The following is a 15462-nucleotide window of genomic DNA, read 5'->3' on the forward strand; positions in this document are numbered from 1 at the left end:
CTTGGGCACACAAGCAAAGTCTGTCCTGGTAGGGAACTCCTCTCCTTCTATCCAACACTGCAGAAGGAAAGACATTTAGTCTGGCTTTGGTGAATAACCTTTGATAATTTAATTTCAAATCTGCGTTACACAATTGTAAGAGAACCGAGAACCTGGCTCTTTATGGTGCTGTCCCTTGTGAAGTCATTTCTACCTGTGGATAAAAGGGGGATGGCAAATTATCTAAATGGCCTCGGTCCAGTATACCTGAAGGAGCGTCTCCACCCCCATCATTCTGCCCAGACGCTGAGGTCCAGCGCCGAGGGCCTTCTGGCGGTTCCCTCATTGCGAGAAGCAAAGCTACAGGGAACCAGGCAGAGGGCCTTCTCGGTAGTGGCACCCGCCCTGTGGAACGCCCTTCCAGCAGATGTCAAAGTGATAAACAACTACCTGACATTCAGAAGACATCTTAAGGCAGCCTTGCTCAGGGAAGTTTTTAACGTGTGATATTTTACTGTATTTTTGGTTTCTATGGAAACCACCCAGAGTGGCTGGGGAGGCCCAGCCAGATGGGCGGGGTATAAATAATTATTATTATTATTATTATTATTATTATTATTATTATTATTATTATTATTATTATTATTATTCAATGGTTGTTTGTCAGTGCTGAAGGACCAAGAGGAAAGTTTCTAAAATGCCTAGTTGCATGGCCATAAGTGACAATTCTGAAAGCTTAACAAGTCAGTTTCATTTTCATTTATCCGGCCTCTTCGCTTTGTAGGGAAAGTGGTGACTTCTGGGAGCCCAGTTAACCTTTTTTTAATTTTTAGCCACAATGCAGCACTCTGCAAGGTGTATGTTTCTGAATGGGAACGGATGAATGAACAAATCTTTATTTGCTTCAGCCATCGACCATAGCAAGAAAACAACAATACGATATACAGTGGTACCTCAGGTTACATATGCTTCAGCTTACATACGCTTCAGGTTACAGACTCTGCTAACCCAGAAATAGTACCTCAGGTTAAGAACATTGCTTCGGATTAGGATAGAAATCGTGCTCTGGCAGTGCGGCAGCAGAAAGAGGCCCCATTAGCTAAAGTGGTGCTTCAGGTTAAGAACAGTTACAGGTTAAGAACGGACCTCCGGAACAAATTAAGTACGTAACCAGAGGTACCACTGTACAAAGAATAGAAATAAAAAGCCAATTATATAAAATACATTTTAGGGTTTTGAATCAATAGTCAAATAGTGGGTCATATTCTAATTGCCCCAGCTAAAAACTTTGCAACCTTTGCTGTCACCTGCTCGTCTTGATCTGCCAAGAGAAAGCAGAATGGGAACATATAGGACACGTTTCACAAACACAAAACATGGCCCTTTCTTCCCGTGACCGTCTTCAACATTTGCATCTGTGCTAACTTGAAAGGGCAGATATGCCAAATGATGTGGACTTAGCCACAAGGTGTCTGGCTTTTCAGGATCTGCTTTTTCTCTCCTTTGGGGGACTCTTGCCTGCCTGCTAGATCTTATCTGAGATCCCACCATTAGGTTTGCGCATATCTATGGCTCAGCAATATGCTCGATTTGTGCATGAATGCACAAGAATGCCATTCCAGAAATAATTTACTAGACAGAATGTAACTCCTTCCTTACTATATTTAGCCAAACCTTGTCAAGACGCTGTCCCCCCAGGATCCGGCCTCTCTTAATGGTTTTAATGAGTTGTTATTACAGCCATGACTCAGAGTTGCATCTCTGCATAGCTGTTGGAACACATATAATAATTCCTGAGCTATAAAAGGTTAATAGGGATGGAGTCCGTCCCTCCCAGATCTCACTGCCTATGTTCTTTCCAAAGCTATAATTTGATAGCTATATTGATGGGAATATTTTTAAAATTCTGCTTCACAGAACCTGGTGGGTCACAGTGGGATTAGGGTCTGCAGTGTTTAGGAGCCCATTTTGCAGAGTCCAGATTTTCACTACAGTGGTACCTCAGGTTACATACGCTTCAGGTTACAGACTCCGCTAACCCAGAAATATTACCTCGGGTGAAGAACTTTGTTTCAGGATGAGAACAGAAATTGTGCTCCGGCGGCGCAGCAGCAGCAGCAGCAGCAGGAGGCCCCATTAGCTAAAGTGGTGCTTCAGGTTAAGAACAGTTTCAGGTTAAGTACGGACCTCGGAACGAATTAAGTACTTAACTTGATGCACCACTGTATAAGATTAGAAGGGGTGGGGCTAAAATTGTGTGCTCCCCCCCCCCCAACACATTGGTTGGAATGAATCGTTCAAACTGACAAAGTTTGTAAAGCAGGTGTTTTTTTATGGCTTGTTTAGTTTATGCAATTGAGTTTGAGAACAATTTGGGTCTTCAGAGATATTCTTTTTTTAGTCCAGAGGCAGGGAAATCATCACACCTTGCCAGGGAATCAACAAGTGCATGTTAAGGTCAGGGACTGGATCCTGAACAGGATGAATGAACTTATACTATGCTGCAGAACTGACCCCCCCATCACCTTTAAAATGCTGTTTTGCCGTGTTCCATTAACACAACAAAACGCATGGGCACATGTGAGCCTAAACTGCGTGTGCATGGCAATTCCAGAGCATGAAAATAATCACTTCCTAAGTGCAGTACCGGGATGCGGGTGGCGCTGTGGTCTAAACCACAGAGCCTCTTGGGCTTGCCGGTCAGAAGGTTGGAGGTTCGAATCCCCGCGACGGGGTGAGCTCCCGTTGCTTGGTCCCTGCTCCTGCCAACCTAGCAGTTTGAAAGCACGTCAAAGTGCAAGTAGATAAATAGGTACCGCTCCGGCGGGAAGGTAAACGGCATTTCCATGCGCTGCTCTGGTTCGCCAGAAGCGGCTTAGTCATGCTGGCCACGTGACCCGGAAGCTGTACGCTGGCTCCCTCGGCCAATAAGGCGAGATGAGCGCTGCAACCCCCGAGTCAGCCACGACCGGACCTGATGGTCAGGGGTCCCTTTACCTTTAAGTCCAGTACCAAAAGGGGGCAGCTTTCTCAGCTCTCCTTCAGTTATTATTATTTTTTAAACCCTCCTACGACACTAATGGAAGAAGAAATCCCTACAATGTTTCCAGAGTTGAAAGACTTTTTCTTGCCCTTTCTGATTGCATGTGGGGGGGGGAGTTTTGGATGCTACGGACCAGGGGTCGGCAACCTAAGGCCCATGGGCCACAAGTGGCCCACGGGGGTCATTTAACCGGTCCATGAGCCGCCCCCGAACTAAGCCGTCCGCTTAGCAAGTCCCCACGCGCTGCGCTAAACCGGTGCAGCACGGCACAGGGACTCGCTTCCGTGGTGCCGAAATCATGTCTGCGCATGCACAGATCCTGGAAATCGTGTCTGCACCAGTGGCATAGCATGGGTTGTCAGCACCCGGGGCAAGGCAAGTAATTTGCACCCCCTAACCCATGGATTTGTGCCCCCTAACCCGTGGATTTGCACCCCCTAACCCTAACCCCCAGATCTTGCACCCGGTGCGGCAGGCCCCCCCTGCACCCCTCACGCTACGCCACTGGTCTGCACAGACACAGATGCCGGAAATTGCGGGTGTATGTGCGATCCAGCCCACGGAGGGATCTCCGCTGGAGTGAACTGGTCCAGGTGAGGTAAACCTTGCTGATCTCTGCTATAGACACAATGCCTAATCCACTCCAACACCTGCCCAGAAGACCCTATCTCTGGGCCTTCCGCCCTCAGAGCACCACCTGTGGGACAGCAACAGTGGCAGAGGTTTCTACTGCTGCACCTGAGAGACTTCTGCCTGCGGAGATGGAGGTCCGACTGTCTGACTCCCATGCAGCCATATGGTAGTTTAAAGATAGGAAAACGTACTGTGTCAGGATTAATCTCCTCTTATATTTGACATTTGTGTCTTTTTTTAAAAAAAACCTGTACCAATTTACCGTATTTTTCACTTTATAAGACACACTTTTTCCCTCCTAAAAAGTAAGCCACAGACACAAAAATGAAAAAGCTACACAAACAAAACCACAAAAAGTAGCAAAAACAAAAGCACCAAATATCACCTCAAAACATTGCAATCAGAAACAGTAGGCTTTAATTAGGATGGGGGTGGGACTTAAATTTGCTGCTTAAGGGTAAAACGGGAGCAAATAAACCTTTATTACTATGCAGGGGACTCAAATTTGCTGCTCAATGGTGAAAACTGAACTTCGGCTTCCAAGGCAAAGTTTGATAACCGGAACACCTGCTTCCGGGTTTGCAGTGTTCGGGTTCCGAGTTGTTCGGGAACTAAGCTGTTCAAAAACCGAAGAAAATACATTTTTAAATACATTTAAAAAACAAAACAAAACTTGACATCTTTTTCCTGAGCAAAGACTACTGCAGAAGCTGGCATTTTTGAAGAATGTAAAAGCATGTAGGTGGCATCGGTCCAGCCTGCTGAAAGACCTGCAACCTTTGAAGAAAGCAACATCAGCTTATTCCAATTGTACCAACTGTTCTCCTTGCCAATTCCACTCATTCTTCTTGTACTGTCTCCACTGGGAAAGATGCCACCTTATTTTCAAATGGAGGATTATGTGTGTTAACCCAATGAACACAGTGCATTCGCATGGAACGTTTCCAGGCTGTCTCAGTACCTGAATGAAGACTGTTCCGCCATTATCAAAGCTGACCTGCAATGGAAAATGAAATTGGCTTTCTGCCTTCATGGCTATGTTTTCGGCATTCAAAGGAGTTTGACAAGGTTACGTTTGTTTTGATGTGCTCTTCTAACCTCAGGACTACTGGGAATTGTAAATTTAATAAGAGAGCCTTTCCCCTTAAAGCAGTGTTTATCATCTTGAACTAAGATTTATTTGGACATTTTAATTAGTTGTCAAGAAAGCTTAACCAAACCCAATGTTATCAGAGATTATTAATAAAATTTCAGATGTTCACATCACTGCTACTTCTGCTATGTGTCTCGTGCAAAAGAGCAACCAAAACTGATACAACCAAAGGCATAATTTGGTTAAGTGTCACAAGACATACATCACTTTCTCTCTTCTCGGTTCTCTAGCAGTTTCTAGCACTCTTAGGCCTCAACTATTCCTTTTACCCCTCACTTCCAGTACATGCAGCTGCAAATAGATATATAGAGAAGAAATGTACCAGGATGTCTCTATAGCTTCTGAAAGAGACTGGATTTTATGGGATCAACTCTTTCATGAGAACATCTGCCAGTTTTCCTTCATCACTGTAGGGTGGCTGAGAGCGCGTGTGACCATTGTTATGGGTGCTGCTTGAGCATCGCCTGTATCGGCGCCACTCGAGTGCTGTCCGTATCAGTGTTGTGCATGCGTCGCCAGGCATTTTGCCCCACCCCTGTGGGTGGTTTGCCCCGCCCCTCGACACCCCGCCCCGGATACCAGAGAGCCTTCCTTCGCCACTGTCTACAGTGGCAAGCACTGAGATTTGCAGCTGCCACTCTAAGGAGTGTATTTGTGCAATACTTTGCTGAAGTACAAGAAACAGACAATCCACATTATACAGTGGACACTTGGGCTGCGGATGTGATCCGTGCAGGATGCATGTTTGCAACCCGCAGCAGCACATCTGCACACACAATGGTTGTGATTCGGCGCTTCTGCGCATGCACGATTGCCGAAACCCGGAAGTAACCCGTTCTGGTACTTCCAGGTTTCAGCGGTCCACAACCTGAAAAAGCGCAACCTGAAGCATCTGTAACCCGAGCTATGACTATACTATGCAAGATTATTATTTTTCTGTCAAGGGCCACCATTCCTGGGGGGCAATATGCTGGGGGGCATAGGGGGTTGGAGCCAATAGGGGGCAGGGCCAGAACTAAAAGTGGATGGGGCTTTTTCTCTCTGCCACGCCCCTTTCCCCCATTCTTGCCACCTATTGTGGCCCTTGGGACTCTCCCCAGGCTGGTGAGTGTGGGGTCTCTGGGGTGTGAGAGAGTGATGCAGGAAGGTGTGTAGAAACTATCTGTTATGTACTGAAGTTCTCACCCTGGGCCAGCAGGGAGATGCTGTAGATAGTTCAGGTCCACATATGCAAATAAGGGATCGAAAGGGACGTTCAGTGATTGGATAGTTACAGAAAGTTGTTACAGTTACATTGTACTGGTGCTCTATATAAGCAGGCTGGCTGAACCCTTCAGTTCAGTTCTGGTCTGACCTGTGAATAAACAAGAGCTGTTTGGAGAATCGCTGTGTCGTCTGATATGTTCACCCACAACTTAACACTATCCTATTGCAGAAAGGTAAAATTGACATTTGTTGCTGTGCCCACTTCTTAGACCCTGTGCCCTGTGGACCCAGAAAAGTTGTCTAGATGTGAATTCAGCCCCCAAATTGAAAAAGGTCTCCCATGCCTGTTGCTGCTATATAAGTTAATACTGTTCTAGGTATTCCCGTTTGATATTATTTCTTCCTCGGAGTTCTCTGTGTAAAATCATACTTGTTTATAATAATTTTTATTAGTTTTCAATTACAACAATCCAATAATAGCCTCATTATAACAATGCCAAATTATGATACAGTTAATAATGCCAATCATTCAGATGCCAAATTATACAATTTAGGTGGCCCACCCCCAGCCCCGCATGCTAGAATTGATGGTTTGATGATTTACTTTATTTCTGCGTTCCAGAATCTTATAAATTCCAATTACGCTCCAGTCAAAATAGCAATCCCTTATATCGCAACTGCAGTTTTAACGACTTCATTCGTATTGACACATTAAATGCTTTATACACCTACAGGTGAAGGATTCAAACTCTCTCCTTGTTCTTCCTGAGCGTGGCGATTATTCTGTCCGTAATGTTTCTTCCTGTCCTTGTAATATATTATGTCTATCTTTTGTCAGTTGTTGCTGTCCTCCATCATGCCTTGGGCGGAGCTAGTGTCCCATTATAGTTTCATAAATTCTCCATTGCTCCATCCCTGATTCATTGTTTTGCAACATTAGCAGCAGCTCCAAAAATCACACTGTCCCAATAAATATCCTGCTTTCGCCCTTTCCCTCTCAGCCTGGGAAGGAGATTAAGCTGTTGAACTTCAAATAACTCAGTAATGAACCTTATCAACTCCTTGGCAAGCTCGTAGGTTTCTCTCATCCCTCCGTTCAGCCAAAGATAAGCCGATTACTTTGCATCATGCCCTCTGTATTCATTTTTTTGTTCTATTTACATCCAGGTCTTCCTCCAAGGAGCTTGTGAAGCCTTTTTTTACCTAGGGATCCATTAGCCACGCCATCCCCTGGACCTCGGAGGGAACAAAAGTACCAGGAAAGCAAAATCTTCTTTGGAGAAAAAGAGTTTATTGAGATCTGAGCACAGAGTCAAGGTCTGTACTCAGAGACAGCCTGCTAGTTAGTTCCTAGAAATACTGGCTGTCCAGCAAGACACTTCAGCAGACTTTCTTATACCCCCAGACTTCCCCAATCGGCTAGCAAATATTGCTTGCTTAACACATTTTATTGCTTGCTAAACATTCCTGTCTTTCTGCTAAGCCAAGCACTCCCTCCCACCTCCTTGTACACGTGTCTTCTTTTGCTAGCTAAGCATTCCCTTCGTATCTCTTCTTATTCTTGCATTACTAAGCAGAAGTAAAGTAGGAAACATCTTGCTAGTGGTTTTCTCGGTTAACAGCAGTTTTCTGGCTAGGCAGGAAGCGACCTTCTGACCTGTAGCTAGCATCAGCAGTTTCAAGTAGCTGGTTAGGCAGAAAACGACCTCCTGACCTGTCTGATTTAGACTTTTGCAAGCAACTGCAATTTTGGGCTGTTTTGACCATCCTAGCAGAGTGCAGGAATTTACTATGTGTAGATAATATTAATGATTAACCGTTCCCCTCTCCCTTCACTCCCTCCTCTTCTTCTGAACAACCTAATACTTAGGTTCGTTCTGGGGTATGGGCCTATACTCCCTCATCACAGCGATGACTGTGGGTCCTAGCTTCCGTGACAGGAGTCTTTGCATCATTTGCTGCAAGCATTGCAATAAGCAGGGTATACAGAAGCAGAAAAGCAATAGAAGCATTATTGGGCCTATTCTCCCCACAAATACGATACCGTTCATGCCAACAGAAATACGAGAGCATCCATACGACAAGGGCGGTACATATCACTCCTACCCACCAAACCCAATATCTCCATGGTTCCTCCCACCAATATTCAGGGGGTGTGCTCATTGTTGAAGAGCCCACTGATATTTGTGCCCGACTACCTGTTGAGCCTCAAGGATGAGAGCCCACCGGTGAGCTGATGCTCCCACTATGTGGGTCAATTTTTCTATTAGCCCTGTTGGGTGGATTGAACTCTCGTGCTGCCTCCCTAGTGACCAGAGCATATGGAAGCTGAAATCCTGGGGTGGCAATTCTTACTGGCACTTGTTTAGTAATTTCAATGCACACCTGGCTAAGGCTCCCACCCCTGCGGTACTTGCATTAAGATAGGTTCCGTCTCATCAATCGCCTGCATTAAGATTAGAACCTGGTCCGCTAGATCAGGTTGGTACAGTGCTCTACCCCCCGGATAACAGTTGACTACCCTCCCACAGCAGCAAGAGCAGTCCAGAACTCGATAGATTTCGAACGTCTCTGCAACTTCCCGTATGAGCACTATCCACATGTGCTGGACAGTGGTGTGGAAGAGGAGCCACAACGGGGTAGTGGGATGTCTTAATATGGTAACCTCATCAAACCCCAGTTGCCAATAGCCAAGGAGCACGCCATCTCTTACCACCGGCAAGACGAACCAGTCGTAGCAGAGGCCAGCAGGCCAATAGGGTTGGTATGGTTCGGTAGGGTCAGGGCAATAAGACATAGAGCAAGTCAATAAAGAAAATAAGAGAGAAAAGAGAAAGTCTTTGTAACTGTCCTTGTGATGATTAGTCGCAGGATCTCGTTGCCCGTGGCCTAACGCTTTTTCCTGGTAGCGTCAGACACAAGGTGATGATCAACTTCAGAGGGTCAGCGGGATTTCTTTTGCAAGTCCAGACACCCTTCTTCAGATGCGTGTGATGTACCCAGGGGATCACCTCGACTACTTTCACTGCAGTTGGGGATGAGGGGGTCGCCAGACGCTGTCACTCAGAGGGACTGGTGAACCGGCTCAGCGAGACTGCCACGGGACTGCAGGTGTACGCTTGAGGGAATACCTGGAAAGAGAGCAAACACACACAACAAACACAGGGATTGCACTTGTTCTTGGGTGATGTGATCTCCCATCTGCCCAAACCGGCGGGGATGCCTCGGACGAAAGGGGTTGGCCTGCCATATAGAAGTTCAAAGGGCGATAGTTCTCAGTCTCTTGGTTGGCGCACAGGGCACATTTTGGGATATAGAATATTCTCCCAAGGTGCGCCTTAGCAGCTGGGCCTCCCAAATGGGTGGGCTCGTGGTAATTCTTTACAATTGTGCTGGCCAGATGTTGGGGCACAAAAACACGGCTGTCCGGTCCTTCCTGGAGCGTTGCTCCTTCTTGGCTGGTCCACTGCTGTTCATCAAGGGTGTAACGTGGTTCCACATCGTCTGGAGTGAGTTCTGGTACCAATATCAAAAGTCCTGGTGGTGCCTCTAAATTGGCTGGAGAACAAATGTCTACGTTGGGGGCGCTGCCTGCGGGCGCCCCTCCCATCCAATTCTTCACCGTGCATAGAGATATCAGCAAGGCGGTCGTCACTGGAGGGGATCTTCAGGATGCTGAGACACAGTCCAATCTGAAGCAGCTTTCTTATGTGGTGGACCCAAGGGGTGGTGCCAGCGACCTTCACAGCTGTGGGTGTGGAGAGCAGATGGGCCCTTCCAGCACGGCGGCAGTGGTGCCTGGGACCGGTCTCATCCACACCACGTCACCTGGCTCAAACTGGTCATGCAAGAAGTTCGGGCCTGGGTTGAGAGAGAAAATCTCGAGAGAGAGACTGTACATAATTGTTCAATTCCACATCTTGAGCAGGGATAGGTGAAAGCATGCACACATAAGGAACCGGTCTCCCAAACATCACTTCAAAAGGGTGACAAGTGAATACGTTTCAATGGGAGGCTACAGACTCTAAGCAAAGGCAAGGGCAACATGGACACCCAATTAGACCCTGTTTCTTGCGTCAGCTTGGATAGCTGATTCTTTAAAGTCCTGTTCATTCTCTCTACCTTTCCAGAACTCTGGGGTCTATAAGCAGTATGCAGCTTCCAGTTGATCTGGAGCGCTTTTGCCAGTCCCTGTAGGACTGCATGAACAAATGCTGGTCCATTGTCAGATCCTATGGACCTTGGCAATCCATAGCGAGGGATGATTTCCCTAAGCAGGCACCTGGTTACTTCAAATGCCTTTTCAGTCTTTGTTGGCCATGCTTCGGCCCTCCGGTGTAGGTGCACACTGCCACCAGCAGGTAGCGGTGTAGTCCACAACGGGGTAATTCAGTAAAGTCCACGACAAGATCTTCCATAGGTGCCGTTCTACTGTGCTGAATCCCTGGGGGAGCCAGTGGTCCGGCTCTGGGATTATTCTTTTGACACAGCAGGCATTTCCTGGAGATCTGGGCTGCCAGTTGGTAGAGGTGGGCTGTATAGAAGCATTTCTCCAGCTGCTTGGTTGTAGCATCTGGTCCTATGTGGGTTGAATCATGGTATCTCTGAGTAATCTGCCGAGAAAGGGACTCTGGAATCCATATCCTGTCATCAGGGGTAAGGTACCATCCTTCTTTGGACAATGTCAGCTCCTGAGCATCTGCAGTGTCCCTTTCCTGCTTCGTGTAAGCTGGCATGTCAGTGGTGCTTAAAATTTCTTCTGGGACCAGTGCTCCAATAACCGAGGCGGGGGCCAGTTCTTGGGCTGCTTCCTTGGCCACTCTGTCTGCCAATCGGTTTCCTCTGGCCACTTCTCCTGGTCCAGTCTTGTGTCCATAACAATGGATAACTGCCACTGCATCGGGCTCCCATACAGCATCCAGAAGGTTCAATAAAGCTTGTGGGTGGGCCACCTGGCTTCCTCTGGAGGTAAGCAAACCTCTTTCTTTCCATAAGGCTCCATGGGCATGTAAAGTCAGGAATGCATACTTAGAATCTGTATAAATGTTTATCTTCTGTCCCTTTGCCAGGCTCAGGGCTCTGGTGACTTGGAATTTTTAACGCGGATGTAGTAGTAGCATCTGACATTTCCTCATTTTAGCCTGGGAGAGGAAATAGGTGCCTTTCGGCAGATGGCACGCTGATTCTTTCCTAAGCGGCCTCGCCCTCCTCTTCTTCTAACGGTGGACCTCCCGTCTTCAGGGCCATCAACTTCTTTGCCTGGTACTTCTTTTTCTTCTGGGTCTCTTTTCCTCTCTGATTATAAGTGGTTTGGGCTATTTTCTAACATCCATTTCAGGGTGTGGCCCATCTGGATTTTTCGGCAAATATCGGGCGCTGCCTGGGCTACAAAAGCAGTTTTTATGATAGGGGCATTGGCAGCCTCATCTGGGTCCACAGGAGTATACTGGCGGTAGGCTTCCTTCAGCCTCTTTAAGTAGGCTCCAGGGGCCTCCTCTGTTCCTTGTACTATTTCTCTGGCCTCCACGAAGTTGGTGAGTTTTCTGGCTGCCCTCCTCATGCCATTTAAGACATTCTGGCAATAAATGGTGAGAGTATTTTGCCCTTCAGTGATCTGATAATCCCAATTCAGTGTATTTCCAGGATATCCTGCTGCAACAGCTTGATCTCCTGCCCCCTGCGCTCTCATGTGTGCTCGGACTTCAGCATGAATTTGCCTAGCCTCTTCTGTAGTTAGCAGGGCATCCATCAAATATTACACATCATAAAAAGTGGGGTTGTATGTTTTAAAAAAATTCCCTCAAACAGCTTAATGATTTTGGCAGGGTTTTCCTCAAATGAAGGGTTTTTGGTTCCTCCAATTACAAACATCTGCACTAGAGAAGGGACATGTTGAACTGTATGAGTTCTATTGGGCACCACCCCATCAGGTCCCGCGGGGGCCAGAGGGTCATACACTCTATGGAGAGGCATCACTCTGGCCGCGCCCTTCTCCTGTGCTTTATGTGCCCTATGGAGGGTCACTCTTTTCACTGCTTTCCCCACTCTTTTGTCCACGGGATTGGGGCTGGGCCATCTGTTCCCTGTGGCGGGGGTGGTGCCAGGGCTGTTGCCGGGGCATAAGGCGGTGGGGGCATTAAAACTTTATCTTCTTCCTTCTCTGAATCCTGGAGGACTGGGGGGTTGTCCTCCTGTTTTCCTGACTGAGCAGATACTGCTGCCTGAGACCTTTTGGCAGCATGACTTCAGCCAGGAGGGGGGGGTTCTTTTCCATATTGGTCTTCCATGTGGAAATGTAGGGGATTTGATCAGGGTGGACATTCAAAATGTTCTGATATAATGGATTAATGAGTTGCAAATCAAGGGTCCCAGTGGACGGCCAATTTGTTATTTTGGGGTGGGCCAATCTAATTTACACAATGTCCTCGTCCTCCCCTCTCATTAGCTTGAATCCCCAAAAGCATTTCAAAGGGGTACTTTTACTTTGGCCAGAACCCATTTCTTCCAGATCCTTCGCTACTATTCACAGTAAAAATTCTCTCACACTTCACACACAACAGACCTACAATTGCTCGGCCAAGGGGACACTAAGCCCTGGCCCACACTTGACAATTCAGTCACTGGAGTATCTTGACATGCAACATACAACATACAAAACACACCAATATAATTTCAACACACTAAACACACCAAAATAACTTCAGCATGCAATACACAAAACACACCAAAATAACTTAATTTCAACATGTCACATGCTACAGTTTGTCAGAAAATGCACAACCCTACAATCGCTCGGCCTCATTCAACAATTCATCCACTGGAGTATCTGACACACAACATGTCAACAAAACACTCAATTCCCTCTGCCCCATTCCCTTTCCCAAACCTTTACCAATTCCTTTCCTGGTGGCATTCTTACTGCCGGGCACTCTACTGCCAACTACCAGGTGAGGCTGATCAGGCCTCTGGCCCTTTCCCTCGGGCCCCTAGCCCTTTCCCTCGGGCCCCTAGCCCTTTCCTTCGGGCTTACCTTTCTCCGCTGCGGACCTGTCCCCTCGGCGCCGTTCTGTCCTCTTGTTCTCCCTCAACTAGATGTCTCCGCTCCAGGACGGTGTGGCAATCTCCCCCTACAAACTGGCAGGGTGTGCACCGGAAATGCGAACGCCGATTGGAGCTGTTCACCTTGGTTGAGCCTGGCCCTCCGGTCCGTATTTGGGGAGGGGGCTGATCCCGGACGAGCCCCCAAAGAAATGAAGCCTTTTTTTACCTAGGGATCCATTAGCCACGCCATCCCCTGGACCTCGGAGGGAACAAAAGTACCAGGAAAGCAAAATCTTCTTTGGAGAAAAAGAGTTTATTGAGATCTGAGCACAGAGTCAAGGTCTGTACTCAGAGACAGCCTGCTAGTTAGTTCCTAGAAATACTGGCTGTCCAGCAAGACACTTCAGCAGACTTTCTTATACCCCCAGACTTCCCCAATCGGCTAGCAAATATTGCTTGCTTAACACATTTTATTGCTTGCTAAACATTCCTGTCTTTCTGCTAAGCCAAGCACTCCCTCCCACCTCCTTGTACACGTGTCTTCTTTTGCTAGCTAAGCATTCCCTTCGTATCTCTTCTTATTCTTGCATTACTAAGCAGAAGTAAAGTAGGAAACATCTTGCTAGTGGTTTTCTCGGTTAACAGCAGTTTTCTGGCTAGGCAGGAAGCGACCTTCTGACCTGTAGCTAGCATCAGCAGTTTCAAGTAGCTGGTTAGGCAGAAAACGACCTCCTGACCTGTCTGATTTAGACTTTTGCAAGCAACTGCAATTTTGGGCTGTTTTGACCATCCTAGCAGAGTGCAGGAATTTACTATGTGTAGATAATATTAATGATTAACCGTTCCCCTCTCCCTTCACTTGGAGCAGGGTTTTATCTTCACAGCATCCCGGCGGGACAGGAAAAGTTTGCCAAGGCCACAGAAGTTGGAAGTTGCTTCTGGCTTTCAGTCTAAAACTCTAGCAGCTATGGCACCATGGTGGCTTTTAGCATAGCTAGCGGTTCGAAAATGGGCTTTTTAACCGCATCATTCCATGCTGACTATTTAGCATGTGGTGCACATCCACAGAACACCAGATGACACGAATGAATCAATGCCTTTAGACTTGTAGGCAATGTACTTCATGCAATATTGGTTGCCTAAGCTGACAAGAATTGTTGTTAGACTTGTTCAGGCCTCCCTGCAATTTGCATGTCTCGTTTCCTGTATTAAGCAGAAGCTGAATAGCAAATGTGCCTTTCTTTTTTTCTTTTTTGGGGGGGCAGATTGGGCTCCTTATAATCTCAGCCGCGTACTCCAGTGTTCAGGAAGCTTGTGTGTGTTTTGAGGCCAAAGTGTCCTTAACAGCTCTTTGGAGGCTGAAGATGTTCCCCTCGGTTTGTTCATTTAAGAGCCCTACTATGAAGAACCCAAGTCAATGCTGGGAATCTAAAACAAATAGTATTTTATTTTTATTCTTACAATCACTTAAAGCCTGCTCACCTCTGTGTTACTAATACTTGAAACTGAAAAAGAAGCAGGGCAAGGTCGCTGTCAAATATTTGGCTGCAGTTCCCCTTGAATGTTAAGTATATGCAAGAACTAATAAAGACTTCAGAATGTTCTTTTTCCATGAGAGGGTCTTATAGACAGAATGTTCTCCTTTGACAGCACGTTTCATTGCATTTAAAGCTCTGCCTTCAGCTCCTGTTTACTGCGATGGGTCTTGTGGAAGGGGGGCTCGACGTATGAAAAAATAAATTTTACTTGGATGCAGGTTCAAATTATTTAATATAATTCATGAGCAGTGCCAGATTTACGTATAAGCTAAACAAGCTATAGCTTAGGGCCAGTGGTGTAGCGTGGGTTGTCAGCACCTGGGGCAAGGCAAGTAATTTGCGCCCCCTAACCCGTGGATTTGCGCCCCCTAACCCGTGGATTTGCGCACCCTAACCCAACCCCCCAGATGTTGCGCCCGGTGCGGCCGGCCCCCCCTGCACCCCCCACGCTACGCCACTGCTTAGGGCCCCACTATCTTGGCCCCCCCTGAAAAAAATTAAAGGAAAAAACCTGGATGTACAGTGGTACCTCAGGATAAGTACTTAATTCGTTCCGGAGGTCCATTCTTAACCTGAAACTGTTCTTAACCTGAAGCACCACTTTAGCTAATGGGGCCTCCTGCTGCCGCTGTCTCGCCGGAGCCTGATTTCTGTTCTTATCCTGAAGCAAAGTTCTTAACCTGAAGCACTATTTCTGGGTTAGCGGAGTATGTAACCTGAAGCGTATGTAACCCGAGGTACCACTGTACATTCCCAAAATATAAGATAAAAAAACAAATAAAATAAAACCTACATACAGCAACAGTGTTTTGTGTTGTGTAGGCTCCTGTGATGTAAGTCATGGGCCCCGTCTGCTCGCCTGCTCCCTC

The 15462-nt window shown here is 47.0% G+C and overlaps 2 long non-coding RNA genes across 2 annotated transcripts; both read right to left on the minus strand.

Annotated features, from left to right (window-relative positions):
• Nucleotides 1–7285: 7285 nt before the first annotated feature.
• On the minus strand, nucleotides 7286–13433 carry LOC309360553. Its single transcript, XR_014164209.1, has 2 exons — nucleotides 13045–13433; nucleotides 7286–9145 (listed from the first exon to the last, which is right to left on the minus strand). It is a non-coding gene; the product is annotated as an uncharacterized lncRNA (long non-coding RNA).
• LOC309360554 lies at nucleotides 10762–12686 on the minus strand. The gene is made up of 2 exons (XR_014164210.1): nucleotides 12568–12686; nucleotides 10762–12533 (listed from the first exon to the last, which is right to left on the minus strand). It is a non-coding gene; the product is annotated as an uncharacterized lncRNA (long non-coding RNA).
• Nucleotides 13434–15462: the final 2029 nt, after the last annotated feature.

Source organism: Podarcis melisellensis (assembly GCF_964234715.1).
Source record: "Podarcis melisellensis genome assembly, chromosome: 17".
NCBI classification, from domain to species: domain Eukaryota; kingdom Metazoa; phylum Chordata; class Lepidosauria; order Squamata; family Lacertidae; genus Podarcis; species Podarcis melisellensis.